Source organism: Phoenix dactylifera, chromosome 16, assembly GCF_051530095.1.
Source record: "Phoenix dactylifera cultivar Ajwa chromosome 16, Ajwa_hap1_PhDact_Kaust_v1.1, whole genome shotgun sequence".
Taxonomy (NCBI): Eukaryota; Viridiplantae; Streptophyta; class Magnoliopsida; order Arecales; family Arecaceae; genus Phoenix; species Phoenix dactylifera.
In genome coordinates, this window is record NC_143205.1 from 1,073,209 (window position 1) to 1,091,211 (window position 18,003).

The 18,003-nt window shown below is 51.7% G+C and overlaps 1 non-coding gene across 1 annotated transcript; it reads right to left on the minus strand.

Moving 5' to 3' along the window:
* Window positions 1-11,505: 11,505 nt before the first annotated feature.
* Window positions 11,506-11,611, minus strand: LOC149751080 (small nucleolar RNA R71). Its single transcript, XR_016398806.1, has one exon. It is a non-coding gene; the product is annotated as a small nucleolar RNA R71 (small nucleolar RNA).
* Window positions 11,612-18,003: the final 6,392 nt, after the last annotated feature.

The following is an 18,003-nucleotide window of genomic DNA, read 5'->3' on the forward strand; positions in this document are numbered from 1 at the left end:
TTGACGCCAGAGACGAAGTGGCCTTGCGGCACGGGGAGCCGGCCGAGGGCGTAATTGAAGTTCCCCTCGAAGAAGGCCGCCCGGACCGCACGGTCCGGGTCGGTGCCAACCTCGACTTGGAAGCTCGGCTCCGGTTAGTGGAATTCCTCCGAGCCAATGCTGATGTGTTTGCCTGGTCGGCGGCCGATGTACCTGGGATCGACCCGGAGGTCATTTCTCACGCCCTCAACGTCGACCCGACCCACCGACCAGTAAAGCAAAAGAAGAGACACTGTGCCCCGGATCGGATCCGGGTGGTCGACCAGGAGGTAGACAAACTCTTGGAGGCAGGTTTCATAAGGGAAGTGAGCTACCTCGAGTGGCTGGCAAACGTCGTACTTGTCCGGAAGGCGAGCGGAAAGTGGAGGATGTGCGTCGACTACACCGACCTGAACAAGGCGTGCCCCAAGGATAGCTTTCCGCTTCCGCGAATAGACCAACTGGTCGACGCGACTTCCGGATATCAGCTGCTGTCTTTCATGGACGCCTTCTCCGGCTACAACCAAATAATGATGGCTCCACAGGACGAGGAGAAAACGGCCTTCATAACAGACAGGGGGCTGTACTGTTACAAGGTAATGCCCTTCGGTCTGAAGAATGCTGGCGCTACTTACCAGCGCCTCGTCAATAAAATCTTCAAGGAGCAGATCGGCCGGAACATGGAGGTGTACGTGGACGATATGCTGGTAAAGAGCCGCCATGCGGATCAGCACATTGCGGATCTGGAGGAGACCTTCGCCACCTTGCGGAAGTTTCGTATGAAGCTAAACCCAGCGAAGTGCGCCTTTGGTGCATCGGCCGGGAGGTTCCTCGGCTTCATTGTCAACCAGCGGGGGATCGAGGCCAACCCGGACAAAATCAAGGCCATCCAAGATATGTCCCCTCCGACCAAAGTGAAGGAGGTTCAGGAGCTCGCTGGGAGGGTCGCCGCGCTCGGACGATTTGTGGCAAAATCGGCCGAACGCTGCCAACCGTTCTTCAAGGTGTTGAAGCGCCCGAAAGACTTCCTCTGGACGGCTGAATGTCAAGTGGCGTTCGACCAGCTCAAGGAGTACATGGCGTCTCCTCCCCTGCTGTCCAAGCCGTAAGAGGGGGAGATGCTCTACCTTTACCTGGCGGTCTCCCCAACCGCAGTCAGCGCAGTACTGGTTCGGGAAGAGGCAAAACTTCAGAAGCCCGTGTACTACACCAGCCGAGTCCTCCGGGATGCCGAGACGCGGTACACGAAGGCTGAAAAGATCGCCTTCGCGCTGCTGACTGCGACCAGGAGGCTTCGCCCCTATTTCCAGGCTCATTCTGTCACCCTTTTGACCGATCAACCACTGCGGCAGATCCTCAGCAATCCTGAGAATGCGGGACGGCTGGTGAAGTGGGCAGTAGAACTTGGTGAGTTCGACATCCGCTACCAGCCCCGGCCCGCCATCAAGGCCCAGGTGCTCGCGGACTTTCTCGCTGAGTGCACTGTGCAGGAGACGGAACCTAGGCCGCCGGAAACACCCAGCCTCGATCTCCCGATCTGGACGCTCCACATTGACGGGTCGTCGAACCCTGAAGGTGGAGGGGCTGGGCTGGTCCTTACCAATCCCGATGGAGTGATAGCCGAGTATGCCTTGAGGTTCGGATTTCCAGTGACCAACAATGAGGCGGAGTACGAGGCCCTAGTCACGGGACTCAAACTCGCCAAGGAGCTCGGCATCCGGCGTCTGAAGGTCTTCACCGACTCCCAGCTGGTGGTCGGGCAGGTTCGAGGGGAGTTCGAGGCACGGAGCCCGACCATGCAGAGCTACGTCCGGAAGGTGCGAGCACTCATTCCCGACCTCGGCAGTATTGACATTCAGCAGGTCCCAAGGAGCGAAAGTGCTAGGGCCGACAGGTTGTCCCGCTTGGTGGGCGCTGAGGCACACAACTTGTCAAGGGCGATATACCTGAAGACCCTAGATGCCCCGAGCATCGGCGAGGCTGAAGCGGTAATGGCAATTGATCCGGAACCATCTTGGATGGACCCGCTTGTAGCTTACCTCGCCGAAGGGATCCTCCCCGAAGATGAAGATCAAGCTCGGCGACTTGTTATGAAGTCCGCCCACTACGTACTCTACGAAGGGAGGCTGTATCGGACCTCGTTCACCGCCCCCCTCTTAAGGTGCCTCCGCCCTTCGGAAGCGGCTTACACCCTCAGCGAAGTCCACGAAGGCATCTGCGGATCGCACCTGGGGGCTAGGTCCCTGGCACATAAGATCATGAGGCAAGGCTACTATTGGCCGACCTTATTGGAAGACTCAAAGGATCACGTACGGAAATGCGACGCCTGCCAGCGCCACGCCAACATCCAGAGAGTCCCCTCTGTTCCCTTGGCGCCAATCACCGCCCCCTGGCCCTTTGCACAGTGGGGAATGGATATCCTCGGACCATTCCCCATCGCTTCGGCCCAGCGGAAATTTTTGATTGTCGCCATCGACTACTTCACCAAGTGGGTGGAGGCAGAGCCACTGGCCACCATCACGGAGGCGCAAGTCCGGAAGTTCGTAAAGAAGAACATCATTGTCCGATTTGGGGTACCTCGGGTCCTCATCTCGGATAACGGTCGACAGTTTGATAACAAGCATTTCCGAGACTTCTGCGAGGAGTTCGGGATCGAACATCGGTTCACGTCCGTGTCGCATCCCCAAACCAACGGCGAGGCCGAGGTCACAAATCGGACAATCCTCCAAGGTATCAAAGCGCGGATCGGACGGACGGGGCAAGCTTGGGTCGAGGAACTCGAGAATATCCTTTGGGCGTATCGGACCACGCATCGGACTCCTACCGGGGAGACGCCTTTCAGCCTAACCTATGGCACGGAAGCCGTTGTCCCCGTAGAGCTCGGACTTCCCTCACCTCGGGTAGCCGCACACCGACCCGAGGCCAACTCGGAGCAACTCCGAGGGAACCTGGATCTCTTGGAAGAAGCAAGGGAAATGGCGCAGGTTCGGATGGCAATGTATCAGCGGAGGGTGGCCCGATATTACAACTCCAAAGTCCGACCGAAGCTTTTCAGAATTGGAGATCTGGTGCTGAGGCGAGCTAAGGCATCTCAACCTACGGAAGGTGGGAAGCTAGCGCCGAATTGGGAAGGCCCGTATAAAGTTCGTTGGGTAAACCGACCTGGCTCCTACCAGTTGGAAGCCCTAGATGGCCGAGAAATTCCAAGGGGCTGGAATTCCGCTAACCTGCGGATGTATTACCAGTAGAACAACAAGGCCAGAAAGACAATTTGAAAAGGTGCAACACTTTTCATTTCAATAATTTCTGGTTACAATGGCGTGCTCGTGTGATTACAAGGAATTCCCAGAGGGGAATTAGGGAGTAAAGAAAGCAAAGAAGAGGTGGAGAATCCGTGGAGCTGAGGACCGAGGATCCCAAACCCTCAACCCAAAGCAGCTGCAATCCCACCGGAAGTGGGTGCTTCTAACCGGAGGCGCCATCCAGCACCTCACCAAAAAGACGAGGAGCCGCCGCAGAAGAAGCTCCCGCTGCCCCCAGGGGAACGCCGCCTCCAAAGGATATTCCCATCCTCCCCAGTGGTAGGAAAGAGAAGGAATACGAGGGGGAAGAGCATATGGAGGCGCGGTCCCGGACTGAGCGTCTGGTGCAGAGCTCGATCGGGAGGCTGAACTTCAAGGAGGGGAGATGTGATCCCGGATGAAACGCCTAGAGCGGAGTTCCGCCGGGAAGACCCTCCTTGTTGATCCCAGATGAAACGGCTAGTTGGCTGAAGTCGCAAGGGGAGCGTCTCCCCTTTCCTTCAACAGGAGTCTCTCAGTCATATGCCAAGGAGGAGGTCCGCGATCCATGGCAACCTGAACAGCTCCGGCTTGGCAAACTCCATCGTACCTGCACCTGTATTTATAGCCAAACTGCGGCCCCCTGGTCGTTCCGATGCGGGTGGCTCCAATAAGTGCAGGCGCATTGAAACCGGAGCCGTTCCGGCTCCCGAGGCGTATCTCCCCGCGATTTCCTAAGCGTCATTCTCCTTAAACCGCATTCTTTGCGCAGGACAATCCGGGTGTCATGTACCCCTAGGTCCACATATCTCCGCTCGCGCCCAGGCCGTATCCTCCTCGAAGAACCCGCGTATCGCGGCCGCTCAACTAACACTCCTCGCAAGCAGCAGCTGGCGATCCGATTTCCCAGGTAACGCATTAATTAGCGTTTAATGCCCTTCTCGTGTTCCCCCAGGCAACGCTTAGAGAAAAGGAGAAACATGATCGCGGCTGGCCACGGAGAAACCCCGTCGGGCAGCGAGCGACAAGCGCACGACCAGCGAGCGGAATTTCTCGAGGCTCGGCCCTCGGATGCCTGGCTAGCCCGATGATCATCCCGGGAGCAGACTAGCCGGAAGCCCCGACCGGTCGCCTCGGCTTGCGCCAGCCTTGGCCGACCAACGAGTGGAATGTCCCGAGGCTCGGCCCTCGGATGCCTGGCTAGCCCGATGATCATCCCGGGAGCAGACTAGCCGGAAGCCCCGACCGGTCGCCTCGGCTTGCGCCAGCCTTGGCCGACCAACGAGCGGAATTTCCCGAGGCTCGGCCCTCGGATGCCTGGCTAGCCCGATGATCATCCCGGGAGCAGACTAGCCGGAAGCCCCGACCGGTCGCCTCGGCTTGCGCCAGCCTTGGCCGACCAACGAGTGGAATGTCCCGAGGCTCGGCCCTCGGATGCCTGGCTAGCCCGATGATCATCCCGGGAGCAGACTAGCCGGAAGCCCCGACCGGTCGCCTCGGCTTGCGCCAGCCTTGGCCGACCAACGAGCGGAATGTCCCGAGGCTCGACCCTCGGATGCCAGGCTAACCCGATGATCATCCCGGGAGCAGACTAGCCGGAAGCCCCGACCGGTCGCCTCGGCTTGCGCCAGCCTTGGCCGACCAACGAGTGGAATGTCCCGAGGCTCGGCCCTCGGATGCCTGGCTAGCCCGATGATCATCCCGGGAGCAGACTAGCCGGAAGCCCCGACCGGTCGCCTCGGCTTGCGCCAGCCTTGGCCGACCAACGAGCGGAATGTCCCGAGGCTCGGCCCTCGGATGCCAGGCTAACCCGATGATCATCCCGGGAGCAGACTAGCCTGAAGCCCCGACCGGTCGCCTCGGCTCGCGCCAGCCTTGGCCGACCAACGAGTGGAATTTCCTGAGGCTTGACAACCCTCGGATGCCAGGCTAACCCGACGATCATCCCGGGAGCAGACTAGCCTGAAGCCCCGACCGGTCGCCTCGGCTTGCGCCAGCCTTGGCCGACCAACGAGCGGAATTTCCTGAGGCTTGACAACCCTCGGATGCCAGGCTAACCCGACGATCATCCCGGGAGCAGACTAGCCTGAAGCCCCGACCGGTCGCCTCGGCTTGCGCCAGCCTTGGCCGACCAACGAGCGGAATTTCCTGAGGCTTGACGGCCCTCGGATGCCTGGCTAACCCGATGATCATCCCGGGAGCAGACTAGCCGGAAGCCCCGACCGGTCGCCTCGGCTTGCGCCAGCCTTGGCCGACCAACGAGTGGAAGGTCCCGAGGCTCGGCCCTCGGATGCCAGGCTAACCCGATGACCATCCCGGGAGCAGACTAGCCTGAAGCCCCGACCAGTTGCCTCGGCATGCGCCAGCCTTGGTCGACCAACGAGTGGAATTTTCTGAGGCCTAACCCTCGGATGCCTGGCTTGGCGCCGGAAGAATTTCCTGAGGCCTAACCCTCGGATGCCTGGCTTAGCGCCGGAAGAATTTCCGGAGGCCTAACCCTCGGATGCCTGGCTTAGCGCCGGAAGAATTTCCTGAGGCCTAACCCTCGGATGCCTGGCTTGGCGCCGGAAGAATTTCCTGAGGCCTAACCCTCGGATGCCTGGCTTAGCGCCGGAAGAATTTCCCGAGGCCTAACCCTCGGATGCCTGGCTTAGCGCCGGAAGAATTTCTTGAGGCCCAACCCTCGGATGCCTGGCTTAGCGCCGGAAGAGTTTCCTGAGGCCTAACCCTCGGATGCCTGGCTTAGCGCCGGAAGAATTTCCTGAGGCCTAACCCTCGGATGCCTGGCTTAGCGCCGGAAGAGTTTCCTGGGGCCTAACCCTCGGATGCCTGGCTTAGCGCCGGAAGAATTTTCCGAGGCCTAACCCTCGGATGCCTGGCTTAGCGCCGGAAGAATTTCCCGAGGCCCAACCCTCGGATGCCTGGCTTAGCGCCGGAAGAGTTTCCTAAGGCCTAACCCTCGGATGCCTGGCCTAGCGCCGGAAGAATTTCGGGAGCCAGGAGTCAGCAAGACGCTACCGAGAGTTAAAAGAAAAAGAAGGACGAAGGCGAGATGAAGAAACATTCAACTTGCATTAATTTTCATTGTTTCAGGGCCGAGGCCCATACAATTTGGCAAAACGCCGGTATAAAAAAAAAGAGAAGACAACGAAAGGTACAAGAGGTCAGCTTGGAGGAACTCCCGGGTCGGGAACGTCGGGCTCGTCCGCAGGAGGTAGGGAAGCAGCAGGAGAACCAGCAGGCAATGGCGCCGGAGAGGAGTCGAGAAGGGAAATCTCGCTCAGGTCAACTTCGGGGTACTTAGCCGACACCCTTGCCAGGCCCTCCTCGAAGCCTAAGATAAAGGCTTCGGCCCCCGCGTCCGACGCGTCACGGACAAACTCGTCGGACTGACGATAGGTCTGTACTGCCTCCGACATATCATGAGCGAACTCGGCGGACTGGCGATAAGCCTCTACCTCCTGACGCCCGATTTCTGCACTCCTCTCGGCCAGCGCCGCCTCTGCCCGCTCCATAATCTGGGCTTTCGCCTCCAAGACCTTCGCCACAATCCGGCCTTCCGCCTCGGTGGAGACCCTCAGCAGCTCAGCCCGAGCCTCCTTGTGCTTCGCTTCGGCAGCAATGCGAGCAGCCTCAGCCTCCGTCAGGCGCGAATGAAGCTCCTGATCGCTCGCACGGGACTTCTCCAAGGCCGACTCCAATTCGCCCAGCTTAGCTTCAAGAGACCGGATTCGGTTGCGGGCGTTGTCGGCTGACCGCTGGGCCTTCTACCACCTCTCCCGGTAGTCGGCAGCCTTCCGGGACTGCTTCTCGGCCCGCTCATCCGCCTTCTTGACCTCGCCCTCGAGACCCGAGGCAACCTTGAGCTGCTCCTGAGCCTCCAACAGTTGCTTCTCGAGGGCAGCAAAGCCGAGTGCCCGCTCTTCGGCCTCCCGGAGCCTCGCCTCGAAGTCCCCGGTCGTCCTGCCTGCCACAGCCTGGCCTCCCTTTTCCACTGCTTTCAGCCGGTCCTCGGCCTTCGCCAGAAGCCCCGCCTGTTCCTTGTAGCACTCCTCCAGACGGATCATGTACTGGGCGAGCTAAGAAATAGGAAAAATAAGGGAGTCAGGCGGAGAACAACAGAGCCAATAAATGGTGAAAAGCGGCCAGAAGAACACTCACCGACATGAGACAGACACAGCTGGCAGCCCCAACGTCAGAGACCTCCAACTCCCGGACCCGCCGATGGTCCTTCTCCAGCAGCACTGTTTCGATGAGATTTCGGGCGCCATCGGTAGTGAAGGCAGACCCCGATTTCTCCCCAGAGCCGGACGGTGGTTCTGCAGCCTTACCCTTATCCATCGCCTGGGGAAGAGTCCGGCCGATCGCGCTCGGGGCGGGGGTCACCCCAGGAATTGATAGGGTCCCGCTCGGTCGGGGCCTCGGCGCGTCCCTCCTCGAGTCATCAGGAGCCGACCGAGTCGAAGGCCGGGTCGGGGACCGATCACGCCCGACCCGTCCGTCTCGGGCAGGCTCGGATGATACCTCCGGAGTAGCGGCAATCTTACCACCGGAGGGCTGATACAGCGTCAGCTGCCGGTCCGTGCCCACGACGTCTCCCTGATCGGTGGGCCCGGACTCGTCGGTCGGCGTCGGAGGCACCTCCTTACGGGACTTCTTCGCCGGTGGGGCCCCGCTCGGAAGAGCTCGTTTCCTCCTCTGGGCTGCTTCCAGCAGGGACGCCCTACCAACAGCCTTTGTCTTCACCGACCGCATGACGTCGTCGATCTCTGCAAAAAGGACGGGATAGTCAGAGACGGAGAAACCAAAGGAAAGAACGGGACGAAAGAAGGGAAAAAGTCAAGAAAGAATCGGTGGCGGACTCACGGTCGGTGGGGACCGAGCTCAGACCGACATTCACCAAAGTATCCTCGGAAATAAGGCGGGCCACCGGGGGGAGCTGGCCCTCGGCAACCAACCCCTTCAAGGCGGCCAAGCCATCGGACTCCTCCCTTGACAGTCTCGATAGGCCGATCGGAGACTTCATCGGGGTCTCCCAGGTCGCCCTGATTTCCCAAGAGGGATCTGCATCAACAAAAAAGAAGCGCTCCTTCCATTTGTGAATGGAGGTAGGAGCCTCCTTGACAAGGCCGCATCCTCGCCGCGCTGCGAAGCACCACCACCCTTTGTCCTGGGGGTGGCCGCTCAGGCTGTAGAACTCCCAAAAAACATTCAGGGTGGCGGGGATCTCGTGCATACGGCAGAGAACCTGGAAGACCGTCAGGGCCCGCCACGAGTTCGGCACCAGTTGCGTCGGTGCCACTCTTAAACCCCGTAGCACCTGCATGACCAAGTCCGAAGGGGGAAAGCGGAACCCGGCCTGGAGAATGCCCTCATTGATGGCGATCTTCCCTGGAGGAGGATGGGACATCCTCTCCTCAGGCTCCGGGAGCGTGGCGTTGCAGGCCTCGGGAAGGTGGTACCGAGCCACGAGTCTGTCTAAGTCTGTGGCGACCAGCTCCGACTTAATTTGGTCTGCTCTCACTTCGCCCATTCCTAATGGCCAATAAACCTACGGTCAGGACGGGGACAGGAAGGGGGGAAAGACCGGAGCGACTGGAGTACACTAGTATAAGAGGGGAAAGTATGGAGAGCCCTAAGTAGAAGAATGGGGAAAACTCACCGGAAAGGAGGTAAGAACGGCTCCGAGAGCGCCAAAGGAGAAACAAGTGAACAGTCCGACGGCAGCAACAGCTGCGCAAAGGGGAAACTTGAAAATATCTGTAAAGAAGAAGACGGACGGGGAAAGGCCCCCGATTAAATAGGCGGAAAGGCAAGTGACGCCTCGATGACGCCAGAGGACGCCTGGCTGCCGAAGGGTCGCTCGCGCCCCAAAGGCGAATCGACACCATTAAGGAAGGATGTCCGCCGAAATCCTCAGACTGCCAGGTCGGCAATAACCGCCATACGCCATAAAAAGGGCGGGGAGCTCGAAGCGCGCGCGCCTCTCCGAGGAACGGCGGCAATCCCGAAACATCACTCCCTTCACCTGTTCCCCTTCTGGTTCCAGGCTCGGAAGTGGGGGGCTACTGTTACGGGGGAAATAAGCCGCCATGCCCCACGTGACCGGCACGCGCGCCCAGGAAGACTACGGCTGCCCTTTGATCCAGCAATCCGACCCCGAGTCGGACATCCTCGGCCCCGCAGCCCGACCCCGAGTCGGCTGCCCTTTGATCCAGCAATCCGACCCCGAGTCGGACATCCTCGGCTCCGCAGCCCGACCCCGAGTCGGCTGCCCTTTGATCCAGCAATCCGACCCCGAGTCGGACATCCTCGGCTCCGCAGCCCGACCCCGAGTCGGCTGCGCTTTGATCCAGCAATCCGACCCCGAGTCGGACATCCTCGGCTCCGCAGCCCGACCCCGAGTCGGCTGCCCTTTGATCCAGCGCTCCGACCCCGAGTCGGAGATCTCTTGATAACGACAGGCTATTCCCCAGAGGCACGCCGCGGCCTCCTGCTCCACTACTCCCTGCAACGGCTGTATCCGATGCTGCTCCACGATCTCCTGCATCAGCCGTACAAAGCGGAGCCCCACTATGCCCTGACGTGGCCGTACCCGGTGCTGCTCCACGACGCCCTGTAACGGCCATGTCAGTGGCCACACCATCGTGCCCCACGGTAACGAACCCCCCTGAGAGACCCCCCAGCCAGGTATATATGCGGCTGGGGGGAGAAAGGGGGGAGGTGAGCAATATCTCCCAGAGCACTCTCTTACTTGCGATTATCACCTCTCCTCCTCCTCCAATCTCCTCTGACTTGACCGTCGGAGGGCCATCACCACCCTGGTGGTGATGCAAGGCTTGTTTGCAGGTTTCTTGGCGGAAGGTGGAGCGCAACCAACACCAACCAAGACAACTCAGACGGAACCCCGTTCACACCGCAGTGCCAATCGTTCTCGGTTTGGACCACCAGCAACAGTTACTTTTCTTATCTTCTTTTTCTCCCTTACTAATTTTTATTTATTTATTTATTTTTTTATCAGGAATCGAGGAAAAAAAAATCTGGGATGATCAAAAGGAGAACTGCCGGAAAACAAATGCTGTAGAGGTTTGCAAAAAAAAAAAAAAATTAAATTGCTGGGAAAATTTCCTTTGGTAACCTCTAAACTTTTCTTATTTAAATTAATTATTGGTTTGAAATTTTGTGGTGATTGTTTGATTTTAATTATAGCAAAATTGTGAATGCATGCTTGATACACATACATAAATCAATTTGCACATAGTAAGGGCAATCACCCCAACAAGATAAGAGCCGGATTTCATCACCGGACTCTTGCCCAACTTAGGTGAACTCAATCTCACATAGTGTCATCTTTAATTAAAATCAATTAGACGTTGGCTCCTAGGGACATTCGAGCTCAATAGGACGAAGATCACCGAAAGTTGCACCAATTTCGCTCTGTGGCTTAGTTGATGTCTAGGCAAGCTTTGTCCCTATAAGGGAGACAGTTCATCTGTTCGAGGCAAGTGGGTTTTAAGTGGGACCTTTGCGAACGCATCGTGACCCCTCCACTTACCTGGGAGCTTACCTGGTCAACTCGGTTCATTAGACCGGATTGGAGGCTTAGGTGCCCTCTTCAAACCAGTTAGGAGCTGTCTAGTGATTTTAGGACAAAGACTAGGATTGATATGCTTTTCTCTTTTATTGCATGCTTGATTGATCGAGTACTAGTGTATGCACGGTAGTCGTTCTAGAGTACAAAACCTATTACCTTTTGACCTTGAAATAGAACGAACCCTTAGGAACATTCGAGCTAAGATCAAAACATTAGGATCATCCCCACCTCTTAAGATGGCTGAAGAACAACCCAAACTCCTGAGGAAATATTTTACTCCCACTATTTACACTTCCCCATCTTGCATTCGATTACCTGAGGTAGCAGCTGTACAATATGAAATAAAGTCTAGTGTGATCCAAATGCTTCCATCTTTTTATGGGCTCACCAATGAAGATCCATATAAACACCTAGATGAATTCCTTGAGATTTGCACCACTGTCAAGATTCAGAATTTCACTGATGATGCTCTGAAACTTAGATTATTCCCCTTTTCCCTTAAAGATAGAGCCAAGCAATGGTTGAATTCTTTAGAAGCCAACTCGATTCATTCCTGGGGTCAAATGCAACAAGAATTCTTAAAAAAATACTTTTCCATAGGAAGAACGAACCAGTTTAGACGTGCTATCACAAGCTTCTCCCAAACTGAGGGAGAAGAATTTCATGAAACTTGGGAGAGATTTCGGGACCTAATCCGTAAATGCCCACATCATCAAATACCTAAGTGGCAGCTAGTGCAATGCTTCTATGACGGATTGACTGAACGAAACCGTCAGATGATTGATGCCGCATGTGGGGGGACATTCATGCTTCAAAATGAGCATGAAGCATGGAAATTATTTGAAAATCTAAATGAAAACTCCCTCCACCATGCTTCATGTTCTCGTCAAGCACCCCCGAGTTCTCAAAGAAAAGGGACAATTTGTGAAATAAGTCATTCTATGGACCTGTCTAGCAAGGTAGATGCATTGTCCCATAAGATTGACCAACTGATGATAGGTGGGCATTACATGAACTCTTCCCAAGCACAAGTATGTACTATTTGTTCTAGCCCATCCCACCCTATTCATGAGTGCCCCTCAGCACCCCAATATCCCGAACTCGTGCAAGAACACATCAATGCTGCTCAAACACAGCCCAGACCGGGTAATGACCCATTTTCCAATACATATAATCCGGGATGGCGAAATCATCCAAACTTTTCTTGGAAGCAGCAAGCTTCGAACACAGCCCAACCCTATTCCCAAAATTTTCAAAATTCTCAGAATTTTCAAACCCAACAAAATATTCATCCCTACCGTCCCTCAACTCAATTTCAACACATTCTTCCTCCACCCCAAAGAAACACAGCCTTTGAGGAGAAAGTGTTGAACGCCCTTCAAGGTTTGGAAACCATTACACAATTAGTGCACTCTCATACGCAATCAATCGCCAAGCTAGAATCCCAAATGGGTCAACTAGCTAATGCACTAAACAAGCGAGAGGAAGGAAAGCTTCCAAGCCAACCACTAAGTAATCCTAGGGGACAATACATGGCTCAAGAAAATCAACTAAATGCAATTCATCATGAACAAGCCAATGCTTTGACTACCCTAAGGAGTGGACGTGTAGTAGACAATAAGATTGGGGAGGACAACAATAAGGAAGATGAAGAAGAGGATAGAAATGTGTCAAATGAAAAACCTTCTTCTTCTTCTTCACCTAGTCCACCTTCTGCCAAAACTCATATCCCAAAGGCCCCATATCCTGAAGCTCTTACTTCACCCTCTCCATTTGGCAAAAAGGGAACTTCATTAGAAGAGATGATGGAGGTCTTCAAACAAGTTAAAATCAACCTCCCACTCCTTGATGCCATCAGACAAGTTCCCTCCTATGCCAAATTTCTCAAAGACCTTTGTACACAAAAGCGAAAATCTAGGACACATGTGCCTAAAAAGGTCTTTCTAACTGAGCAAGTGAGTTCTATTCTCCAACACAACACCCCTCCAAAATTCAAAGATCCTGGTGCTCCCACCATCTCCTGTGTCTTAGGAAATAATTTCATTGATCGAGCACTCTTAGATCTAGGGGCAAGTGTCAACCTATTACCTTATTCAGTTTATGAGAAACTTGGTTTAGGTGAGTTAAAACCAACCTCGGTATCCCTTCAATTGGCTGATCGATCTGTAAAAACACCACGTGGGATAATTGAAGATGTTCTTGTCAAGGTAGATAAATTCTATTTTCCAGTAGATTTCATTGTCCTTGATATGGAACATGAGCCCAATCCTAATAAACAAATCCCTGTGATCCTTGGGCGGCCCTTTTTAGCAACAGCCAATGCATGCATCAATTGTAGAACAGGGGTAATGAACATATCATTTGGGAACATGAAGGTAAAATTAAATGTGTTCAATGCGGCCGACCAACCCGCAAGGAAAATTGAGTGTTATATGATAGACAAAATAGATGACCTCATAGAAGGAGATGCAAAAACTATCTCACTATGTCTGGCTGAAGACAATAAACTTAGCGCTTGTTGGGAGGCAACCCAATTCTCTTAGATTATTTCTTAACATTGAGGACAATGTTAGGTTTAGGTTTGGGGGTATTCATCTTGATTTTCATCCCAAAAAAAAAAATAAAAATAAAAATAAAAAAATAAAAAAATATAAAAAAAATAAAAAAATAAAAAAAATAAAAAAATAAAAAAATAAAATAAAAAATAAAAAATAATAATAAAAAAAATCATTTTTTTAAAAAAATAAAAAATAAAAAATAAAAATATTTTTTTTATGTGTTTATTTTCATTTTTTATAAAATAATAAAAAAATTATTAAAAAAAAGTTTTTGTTAAAAAAAATTCTAATTTATATACATTTATGCGAGAATGATAAACACACAAGGTATATAAAATCTAAAAAGCCCAATGACTAGTGGGAAGTAATACAAATTTAAGTTCTTTTTATTAAGTCTCTCTTAGGGAGTTGTAAGCTAATTAATACTTTGGAATTTCACTACACACTGGCCGACTCTTCTAAGGTCTAGGCTCGACATTATGTTGAGAGTATGGTAGCAACCTTGGACCCTGATGAATCATACTTATCTAGTCCAAAAAAAAAAAAAAAAATCATCAATAATAATTGATTTAGTCAGGAACATCGAAAAGGGCTACCTATTGTCAAAGGTCAAGTGGGCTTGTGATGGGACTCCGAGCATAAGTTCGTAGGGGAGTCTTGATGCCCGACACCTTATGCCAACTGGTGTGAGAGTTGTCGACTGATTGCTCGTTACACGGAGAAATCACCACAAGAGTAAAAGTACACAATTTATATATCTTTCTTAAAAAAGAAAAGAAAAAAAAAGGAAAAAATGCTGTATTGACCGAAAAGACAATAGTGTGAAAGCCGTCGTTGTAAAAATTCGAGTAAACTGGAATATTACAGATAAAGCCCGTGAGGTACTAAAGTAAACATCCACAACTCTCGAAATCCTGCAGATAAGATGATTTTGAATCAGTGAGTAGGTTCCTTCGACCAATCCTTGGAAACTACTGGTATTAGCAATATTTTGGAGATCCGAACTCTTAGCTTGGGTACGGTCCAGATTTTACCGAGCACTCCAGTATAAATAAGTCTTACAACTCCCTAAAAGGAAACTTAATGACTTTAACTTAGATTGCATACTAATCTAGAATTTGGGCTGACTTAGTAAATAAAACCGTGTGTGCTTTGAAATTCTTATCATTTATGTATCTTAAATTAGATTTTAATTAAAAAAAAAGTTTTTTTTTTCCTAGCTAGTATGCACTTGGAATTTGAAGTTTCATCAATCGAATTAAAAAAAAAAAAAAAAAAACAACAACAACAACAAATTAATCATAACAATAAATGATATTGAAGTTTGTGGGTATCTTCACTGGAAACCCTCACGAGACTATAACTCGTCCACTAGGGTAACCTGGGGGTTTAAAGCCTTGTTACATATGGTAAATGTAACCGCGATGCCTGCGAAAGTGAGTTAGAATTCTTCTTTAATTTTGCTCGAGGACTAGCAAAACATAGGTTTGGGGGTGTGATAAGTGCTTAATAATTTATAATTTAGTTATCTTTCCATAGCACTTATCAATGTTTTTAAACTGATAAATACATATTTTACCATGAAATTGAATAAACATTGAATTAAATTTAAATTATGGTAAGAGGTAAATAATTCTTTTCTCAAAACAGACTCTAAACTTGTCTCTCTCCTGGTTATAATCTTTCATGAAAACATATAAGGAGGATATTGTGTTGACCCGATTTGGTAACCTAATGGAGTTGTAATCAAGCTAAGGCTATAATTAAATGGGTTTTGGTCCTAATTAGATTGAAAGCTATAATTAATTATTTTTGTATGGAGAAAATGTTTGATTAATGTTATTAAGTCACGGTCCTGTTTTTAGTTTTATCGAGTCCGGTCTGAAGCAGTTTAGCAATAATTGAATTTAAATAACATTGGGCTCGAGATCAAGTTCAAGCAAATTAAAGATCATAACCTACCTCAAATCCAAAGCCAATTCCCAAACCAATCCTATTCCTTTCCCGCGACCACTATCCAAGCAATCCAACGGTTCAGAAACTCCCGTCTCCGCATCACATTTCCAAACTAAGCAAAATAGAGGAGATCCTTGTTTTAAATTTATATATGCCCATTTTCATGTCAAAATAAAGCAAGAAAAATAATTTTTCCCAAAAATTACCGGAATCACTGTTCAGGTGAACAGTATTCCGAGGTAACACTGTTCATATGAACAGTGTTCCGTGAAAAACACTGTTCATATGAACAGTGTTAAAAAAAATATATAATATATAAGCCACTGTTTATCTTCTTCCTCCCTCCTTGCATCAGGGCCGTCCACCTTCCTCCCGTCGATCCCGCGTCGTGCCCACCGCGTTCATGCCATCTCCTCTTCCGGATTCCCAGCTCCTCCGCCATCAACCACGTGCGGCATCTCCTCTTCCGGATTTCCAGCTCCACGCCGTGACCAGCGCCTCCGCACGGCTGCCATTCCGAGCAACCGAGACAGCATCGCATCCCAGCATATCACGCCATGGATCCGATCACTTTCTTCTTCCGCTTCCCCCCCAGCATCCTGTTTCTCCGCCATCAACCGGTGCAGCCTCTCTTCCCAGCTCCTCCGCCATCAAATCTCTGTGATTCAGCCTTCTCCGCGATCATCGTCTGCCCAGCCGTCCGTGATCGGCTCGTCCAGCTCCTTCCGTCGATCCCGCGGCCATCTCACCTTATCTCATCTGCACGTCAACCTCCCATCGATCCAGCGGCCAGCTCCATTGATCCGGCCATCTGCATTCAACCTGGCGCTCCACGGATCATGCTTTCCTCCCGAGATCCAGCCATTCGCCATTTTCGTCCGCAAGCTGCCCTCCAGCATCACGCCCCGAAATTAGCCGCCCGTGATCTCTTCTCCCTTCCCGAATGAGCACACTGGATGACTATAAAAGAGGGAGAGCTCGGTTGAGAAGAAGCAAAAGAGGGGAGAACCCCTGTTTCGGTGAAGAAGAAGAAGAAGAAAGCCGAGAGAAAGAAATAAAAAAAAAGAAGAGAGAGGGGAGGAAAGAGAAGAGTTTGTGTTATTCTGGGAAGAATGAGAGGTGAAGGCTTTCATTTGAAGATGGAAGGACATCCGGCCACCATGCGCGGCTGAACACCTAGTCTAGGGCTGGATGAAGCCCTAGCAATGTAACAGGGCATTGTAGTTCTTACTCTTTTAATCTTTTTGGAGTTTGTTTAAATTCTCATTCTCAATGAAAAATTATTTTATGATGTTTAAACCTTGAGCATGCCATTTACTATTCATGTTGCTAAAGTAGTCTAAGATGATCCATGCCTAGGAAGATGAGATGTGCTACACCCTAGATTAGCATACTTAGGTAGACACTTCATGCTATACCGAAGATGGATCTTCTTAAAACTCTTTATGCTTTTATTTTATAAGGCTTGTAGCCAAAATTGCATGCCTCTCCAAAAGATAAGATTAAGAACACAATCCTTGATGCAATGCTATGTGGTGGATTCCAAACCCTAGATCTATTTACTTTGATAAAATTTCAATCCGTACTCATAGTTTGATTTAGTTAAATCAAGTTAGCAAATCCTTCTTGTTGATTTATTTTTAAAAGAAAAATAACTTATTCTTCAATCCCTGTGGACCGACACCCGTAATCACTATCCTACAGGATACGTGCTATTGGGTGGTTTATTTTTGAAATTGAAATAACCGATCAAACGCACCATCGACACTCGAGGCATCCCGACCTTAGTCGAGGGATCGTGCGCAAGATTGAGGGGTCTGGGAACGCACTATCGACTTGCAACGCTTTCCGAGATCGAGGGGTCGGGGAATACACTATCGACACTCGGGGCATCCCGACCTTAGTCGAGGGATCGTGTGCAAGATCGAGGGGTCTGGGAACACATTATCGATCTGCGACGCTTTTCGAGGACGAGGGATCTGGGAACGCACCATCGACACTCGGGGCATCTCGACCTTAGTCGAGGGATCATGCGCAAGGTCGAGGGGTCTGGGAATGCAATATCGACCTACGACGCTTCCCAAGGTCGAGGGGTCTGGAAACGCACTATTGACACTCGAGGCATCCCGACCTTAGTCGAGAGATCGTGCGCAAGGTCGAGGGGTCTGGGAACGCACTCTCGACCTGTGACGTTTTTCGAGGTCGAGGGATCTGGGAACGCACTATCGACACTCGGGGCATTCCGACCTTAGTCGAGGGATCGTGCGCAAGGTCGAGAAATCTGGGAACGCACTATCGACCTGCGATGCTTTCCGAGGTCGAGGAGTCTGGGAACGCACTATCGACACTCGGGGTATCCCGATCTTAGTCGAGGGATCTTGTGCAAGGTCGAGGGGTCTAGGAACGCACTATCGACCTGCGACGCTTTCCGAGGTCGAGGGGTCTGGGAATGCACTATCGACACTCGGGGCGTTCCGACCTTCGTCGAGGTATTTGAGGGAGATCGATACTAAGCTCGATATCGGCGCGGCGAGGTGCTTCAGGCTTGACTAGAGCATTCGAGCTCGGTCGGGCATCCGAGCTGAGTCGGGCATCT